Genomic DNA, 8,144 nt, shown 5'->3' on the forward strand with positions numbered 1-8,144 from the left:
TAATAATTTTTTTTATTTTTATTTATTTATGATAGTCAGAGAGAGAGAGAGAGAGAGAGGGAGGCAGAGACATAGGCAGAGGGAGAAGCAGGCTCCATGCACCGGGAGCCCGGCGTGGGATTCGATCCCGGGTCTCCAGGATCGCGCTCTGGGCCAAAGGCAGGTGCTAAACTGCTGCACCACCCAGGGATCCCTGAAGCTTAATAATTTAAACGGTGATATTCCTTTTAGAAGGCTGAGGAAGTAAGTGGAACACCTATGGTCTCTCAGCGGGAGGCCTGTGCTGCTTTTGGATGAGGCTTCCCAGGGTGTCACCCCCAGGGCCAGTCTCCTTTGTTTTTGTTTTTTTTTAAAGACTTAATTTATTTATTCATAAGACACACATACAGAGAGAGAGAAAGCGGCAGAGACACAGGCAGAGGGAGAAGCAGGCTCCTTACAGGGAGCCCGACCTGGGACTCAATCCCAGGTCTGCTGGATCAGGCCTGGGCTGAAGGCGGGGCTAAACGGCGGAGTCCCCGGGGCTGCACAGGTCTACATCCTTTAACCTGTCTTGGGGACCCCAAGGCCACCAGAGGTAAGCAAAGGCAGGTTCAGAGTGCTGGATTGCCAGTCCTTATGTGCACTCTCCAGATGAACCTTAGGCTAGCAAGGAATCCTATTTTTGGGGTTTTTTTTGTATATTTTTTTATTGTAGTTTGATATGCCAGCATGTAGCATAACACCCAGTGCTCCTCCTAGCAAGTGCCCCCCTCGGCGCTCATCACCCAGTCACCCTGTTCCCCCACCCACCTCCCCTTCCACTACCCCTTGTTCATTTCCCAGAGTTAAGAGTTTCTCATGTGTTGTCACCTTCCCTGATATTTCCCACTCGTTTTCTCTTCCTTCCCCCTATAATGCCTTTCACTATTTTTATAGTCCCCAAACGAATGAGACCATATGATGATTGTCTTTCTCAGATGGACTTCACTTAGCATAATTAATACCCTCCAGTTCTATCCACATCAAAGTGAAGGGTGGGTATTCGTTGTTTCTAATGGCTGAGTAATATTGCATTGTATGTATAGACCACATCTTCTTTATCCATCCATCTTTCGGTGGACACCCAGGTGCAGGTATCCCGCTGTTTCCCTGCCTCTGTATCATTGGGGTAAATCCCCAGCACTGCAATTGCTGGGTCGTAGGGCAGGTCTATTTTTAACTCTTTGAGGAACCTGCACACAGTTTTCCAGAGTGGCTGTACCAGTTCACATTCCCACCAACAGGGCAAGAGGGTCCCACTTTCTCCATGTCCTCTCCCACATTTGTTGTTTCCTGTCCTGTTAATTGTCATCATTCTCACTGGTGTGAGGTGGTATTTCATTGTGTGTGTGTGTGTGTGTGTGTGTGTGTGTTTTAAGAGTTTATTCATTTATTCATGACAGACAGAGAGAGAGAGGCAGAGACACAGGCAGAGGGAGAAGCAGGCTCTATGCCAGAACCAGACATGGGACTCCATCCGGGTCTCCAGGATCACACCCTGGGCAGAAAGTGGCGCTAAACCGCTGAGGCACTGGGGCTGCCCTCATTGGGGTTTGGTTTTGTTTTGTTTTGTTTTTCATTGTGGTTTTGATTTGTATTTCCCTGATGGCCAGTGATGCAGAGCATTTTCTCTCGTGCTTGTTAGCCATGCCTGTGTCTTCTTCTGTTAGATTTCTGTTCATGTCTTTTGCCCATTTCATGATTGGATTGTTTTTTTCCTTGGTGTTGAGTTTAAGAAGTTCTTTATAGATTTTGGATACTAGCCCTTTATCTGATACGTCATTTGCAAATATCTTCTCCCACTCCGCGGGTTGTCTTTTAGTTCTGTTGTTTCTTTTGCTGTGCAGAAGGTTTTTATCTTGATGAAGTCCCAATAGTTCATTTTGCCTTTTGTTTCCCTTGCCTTCATAGATGTATCTTACAAGAAGTTGCCGTGGCCAAGTTCAAAAGAGGTGTTGTGTTGCCTGTGTTCTCCTCTAGGATTTTGATAGAATCTTGTCTCACATTTAGATCTTTCATCCATTTTGAGTTCATCTTTGTGTGTGGTGTAAGAGAATGGTCTAGTTTCATTCTTCTGCACGTGGCTGTCCAATTTTCCCAGCACCATTGGGTTGAATAGACTGTCCTTTTTCCAGTGGATTGTCTTTCCTGCTTTGTTGACTATTAGTTGACCCTAGAGCTGAGGGACAATTTCTGGATTCTCTATTCTGTTCCATTGATCTATGTGTCTGTTTTTGTGCCAGTACCACCCAGTCTTGATGATCACAGCTTGGTAGTACAACCTGCAATCTGGCATTGTGATGCCCCCAGCTCTGGTTTTCTTTTTCAATATTCCCCAGGCTATTTGGGGTCTTTTCTGATTCCACACAAATGTCAAGATGATTTTTGCCAACTCTCTGAAGAAAGTCCATGGTATTTTGATAGGGATTTCATTAAATGTGCCAATTGCCCTGGGTATCATTGACATTTTCACAATATTAATTCTTCCAATCAATGAACATGGAATCCTATAAATCACCTTATGTTCCTGGGCTCTCCTACAGGAGACCTCATCCTTTGGTCACATAAATTCACTTGCATCCCTTGCCCCATGGTGCCTGATGAGTCAGGCCGATCATGATTGTTGTGCCCAAGATTGCGAATCCGAGAAACCACCAAGGAGCCAACACCGATGCAAGTACACAAGGGTTTATTTACAAGTTCGAGCGTGGGTCCAAGTATACTCCACACAACAGAGCAGGAGCTTGGACCCTGAAGTGGGTTACAGCTGGGTTTTTCATGGGCTGGTCTAGGGAATTTTCAGAAGGGGTGGAGGAATGTTTTTTTCCCATTCCAATATGAGGGGAAAGGGTGGGGGAGTTTCTTAAGATCTGTAAGGGATTCTCTGAGCTCTGTAGTCTTTCTGATATGGGACTTCCTGCCAAGGGCGTTCTGAGCTTTGTTCTCATTCTAATATGGGGCTTAACTGAAGGAAGGTAAAGTTCAGCTCTTCTTCACAGGGCCTGAGATGGCTGTATTTGTGCTAATGCTGAACTTGAGGTGAATGGCCTTAATTTTCTCGGACTCCACAATGATCAGTTGCAGTTAAGTTTCCTGCCTCACCCTTGCTTCTCTCTGTTCCAGTACCTGGGGCCCCGTTTGCAAGCATGACCCCACAATAAGCGAAGGCCCTCAGGCGGGGGGAAAAGCCAATGCAGAAAGCCAGAAAACAGAAAGTGGAGCTGGTTAGGCTTAGGCCAACATTCCCTTCCTTTAGGGAAGGGGGATTGAGCAAACCTTTCTCCAGAAGCCTGTCAACGTGAGTCTTTAAGACCAGCAGCCTCGCTATCTGCCTTTAACTGGCTGACAAGTACCTGGTTTTGCTTTTTGTTACAAGAAGCGGTTACCGAAGGGAGAGATGTCACCCAGGAAAGAAAGGATAGAATCCACATTTACTCACCCTTTAAGGGGAGTGGCCCCCGGTTTGGGCACCAAAATGATACAGGAGAGCTTGGTTCTTGTCTCAAGGAGTCAAGGAATGAATCTAGAACAGACGACACAGAGTGAGCAAAGTGATAGAAGTTTTTTAAGCAGACATGCAGAGAAAGTTCTCAGAATTGAGACGGCCCCCCTGACAGGGGTGCCACTGAGGGCTTTTTATGGTCTTTTATAGGAAACTGCTCAGGGAACTTGGTAAATTTCTTGTCAGTATCTGGATGGATATTTAGAACAAAAGTGGTGGATTTGTAACTATCGTAATAACAAGATGTTCTTATAAATATCATGAGCAAGGTGTTCCTTTGTCTCTGGTTGATCCCTCCTCCATAATATTTCTCTACATCTGGGATATCTGTGAGCCTGGTCACGTAGCCCATGAGCTTGCGATTCTTGTGATGTCTTGGTTTGAGCAGGGACTGTATTGAAAACATCTTAATGACCTATTTCTTTTTAGTCTGGTGAGTTTCTGTGATTACTTAGTAGCCATGCAAGGGGGGATAGTCCCTAGCATTTTGGAGTTAGGGAGCCACGTTTATTTCTTCTGTTTTTGCTGTCTTATGTCTGTTTTCTTGGGATGGGTAGGAGCCTGACTCTGGGGCCTTTCCTTGATCTTTCCCTGCTTAGGCCCCCATCTGCCACTAATTCGTTCCTACATCAATTCCATGGAGGTCAATTTGCAAATAACAGCATCAATCAAATTGAGTAAAATTAGTAAATAGGGAACATGTTGCCTTTGAGAACCCAAAAAGACAAAAAGATTTTCGACTTCTGTGCTGAGAAGGTTAACAACTGTTTCTTGACAGTGTCAGGGACGGTTTACCAAATAATTTTCAGGTACTTTAACTGAAAATGATGTGGTGGGACTTGCATTGTGTATGGAACATTGAGGACCCATCCTCCTTTTGTGAGCTCTGGGATTCATATCTTCATAACGAGTGTGTCAGAAGACTCTCTTTGGAGGAGGTATGTCATCAATATAATGTCATACCTGTGCGTGTCAAGAAAGTTGGGTCCAGTTAAGGGCTTGCCCTCAAAGATTGTATGTGATGGATCCCAAAGCTGTTGAGGTACCCATGAGGTACCCCCATGGGTAAAGGTGTATTGTATCCCTTGGGAGGTGAAGACAAACTATGGCTGAGAGGCATTGAAATAGACAACGAACAGAATTTATTAGCCAAATCTGTAATCTCAGAATATTTCTTTGTTACTGATGGGATGGACTTGGAAATTTCAATAATGTTTGGTAATGGAGCCTTAGGGAATGGGACCTCAGAATTAAGGTTGCAGTAGTCCACCATGAGGTGCCTGCCTTCTTTCCAAGTTTATTAACGGGCAAAGTTTAATAGGTAAATTTAAGTTTTTAAACGGAGCAGTAGTAGGGATAATCACTTCTTCAATCATTAGGTTTTCCCAAAGTTTCAATCATTGAAGGAAGGCGTAATACCAGCCTTGGACCCAGAACCCTGAGACCAAGACCTGAGCTGAGCTAACAGTCGGACCCTGAACTGACTGAGCCACCCAGGTGCCCGAAGGAAGTCCTATTTTATTTTTAATTTTTATTTTGCACTGGGCTATATTAACTGTTTTAATAGATGAGGGGCATCCATGGGGATTCACTTTTGTCAAGCCAATTTGTTACTACCAAAGTCTTTTTTTATTATTATTATTTTTAAGGTAAGCTCCATGCCCAGCATCAGGCCCGAACTCACGACCTTGAGATCAAGAGTCACATACATGCTCTACCAAGTGAGCCAACCAGGTGCCCCTGTAATTACCAAAGTCTTTTATTTTTTTTAAGATTTTTAAAATTTATTTTTTCATGACAGACACAGAGAGAGAGAGACAGAGAGAGAGCAGTAGAGACACAGGCAGAGGGAGAAGCAGGCTCCGTGCAGGGAGCCCGATGTGTGACTCCATCCCAGGTCTCCAGGATCATGCCCTGGGTCCAATGCGGTGCAAAACCACTGAGCCACCGGGCTGCCCCCAAAGTCTTAATTTTAATTTATTACTCACTTGGGCAGAGCTTTCTCACCCAATGTGGGATATTTTGAGGCAATGGGTGCTATGACTGTGAAGATTTACGCAGGACAGTAATAGTTTGGATGATTAAGGTAAAACTTACCTATTTGTCCTCCACTTCATATTCAGTAACTCTACTAAAGGGTTATAATGAGTACCTTGGTTAAATTTTTGGGGTCTCCAGATACAACTATAACTTGAGCCTCAGGATTAAGGCTGTGAAGCTTTACCAACTGATACATTTAAGGCAAATATTAAAGAATCAAAAAAAAAAAAGAATCTGTGTTAATAGCGGCACAAAGCCAATGTGTGTCTTTTTGTTATTGTGCCCAAGATGGCGTATCCGAGAAACCACCTAGAATCCAACACCGATGCAAGCGCATGAGGGTTTATTTGCAAACTAGAGCTTGGGCCAAGTATACCCGACACAGTGGAGCAGGGACTTGTACCCCGAGGGTAAGAGGCGTAGCAGTTTTATAGGGGCCAGTGGCCAATGGGATTGTAACACACACAGACTTGCACAGTCATGTCGGTCCACACGCAGGTGGCCAATTGAATTACAGTTTACCCTACAGTGACCATTTGAACTAGCCTATCACTCTGGTCAGAATTGGCGCGCGGGATTGGCAAGCAAAAGGCGGGGTTTACATTCTTTGCGGTTTAGGGGTTCCGCATTCCTATATGAGCCCGTTTCCAGTAAGGGTGTGCTCAGTGGCTTTACTAGGGTGGGGGGAGTGCAATAAGTAGGTCTTGTGGGGGTCATACATGAGATGGCGGATGTAGCACAAAATGGAGTTAGCCCTGCTCTGCTTGTCCAGGGGTAGGGGATTTTTGTTAAATTCCTTGGGTCCACAGTTATCATATGAAATTTTTAGTAGATTTTGAATTTCCAATTGGATCAAGTGGTGGATCCTTATTTTAGCTTTGCTTCAGTTCCTCACTGTCAGGTTTCTTCCTTCCTCTAGACACTCAGTATACACTTCAGTGATTCTCCTACATTTCTTCTCATCTGTATAAATTTCTTTCTCCAAAAATTTTCCAGTTAGCACCCTCAGGGTTAGGAGCCTCCCTCATGGTATGATGGCTTTATAGTGCTTAAGGACCCTGGGCTTCCAATTAGTTTGAATCAACCCCTTCACTGTGCTACAGGCATGCCATAAGTGTTTTTTCCCTATAGCCCCGACAATAAGGATCTTTGTTACAACAGAGGAAAAGGTAGCAGAAGGGTGCTGGACCCCTAACCCAATGGTCAATGGATCAAGACCATCCTGTGCTACAATCCTGCTTTTTCTGCCAATGCCATTTTTTCTTCTCTTTTCTCTTTGTACAAAGATTATGTTGGGTTTCTGGCCACATAAAGTCATAGCTTTCAGTTTCTGTCTCTGTCCAGTCATTCCTACTGCAACTCTTCTGGGTAGTTATGGGAAAAGTTCAGGAACCCAGTAGCCAGGCTCATAGGTGGGTGTCTATTCCTCAAGAGAAGGCTAGTCAATCTCCCACAGAATGGAGTTCACATCCAGTAAGGTCATTTTGTCTATGGTATATTTATTACCTAAGCACTTATCTCTTAATTTCTTTCTAAGCACTGCTGTAGCTGTGCCCCACAGCAGGGCTCTTGAACAACATGTTTGAACTGCAAAGGTCCACTTAACGCAAGGGTGGATTTTCTCTTTTTGGACAGATACAGTACAATAGTATAAATGTGATTTTTCTTAATGATTTTATTTTCTCTAGCTCTATTTTAACAATACAGTATATAAGACTTGTAACATACCAAATGTGTGTTAATCGACTATTAGGTTATTAGTAGTTACATTTTGGGAAATCCAAATGTATATGTAGATTTTTGCCTGTGTGAAGGTTTGGTGATGAGAGGGTTAAATTTTTCAGCCTCATCCCTAACCTTCTAGGAGGGGAGAGGCATCAGAGATTGAGCTCAATCACCATGGCCACTGATTCAGCCAATCACGCCTGTGTAATGAAACCTCCATAAAACCCCTCAAAACAAGTTCTAGAGAGTTTCTGGTTGGTGGGCACATGGATGTGTTGGTAGGGTGGCACCCTGGAGGAGCCCTGGAAGTTCTGTGGCACCCACCCTCTACAGTGTCCTATGCATCACTTCCCTTTGGCTGTGTCTGAGGTAGATCCTTTATAACCAGTCATTGTAAGTCAAGTGCATTCCTAAGGTGAGTCGTAATCATACCTGAGGGGTCAGGGGAGCCCCCACATTTGCAGTTGGCAGAAGCACAGGTAGCCTGAGCACCCCCCCCCCATTCCTATCTGGCATCTGAAGTGCACATAGTCTTGTGGGACTGAGCCATTTAACCTGTGTGGAATGTGATGGTAACTCCAGCTAGGCGGTGTCATTAAATTGAATTTTTAGATACCCGGTTAGTGTCAGAATTGGTGTGGAAAACAACACATATTTGGTATCCGAGGAAAAAAACCACATTCTTCTCATCTTACTATTTTTATTCTGTTTGTTCCTTCCATTTTTCTATTCCTGTTTTCCCTTTCCTGCTGTCTTTTCCTTTCCTGGGTTCACTGTTAGAGGCGCCACTTGCCCAGGATGGGGAAGGGGCAGGAGGAGTGAGCTGGCTGAGGTCTCAGGCAACAGAGATGCTGAC

Source organism: Canis aureus, unplaced genomic scaffold (assembly GCF_053574225.1).
Source record: "Canis aureus isolate CA01 unplaced genomic scaffold, VMU_Caureus_v.1.0 ptg000086l_RagTag, whole genome shotgun sequence".
NCBI classification, from domain to species: domain Eukaryota; kingdom Metazoa; phylum Chordata; class Mammalia; order Carnivora; family Canidae; genus Canis; species Canis aureus.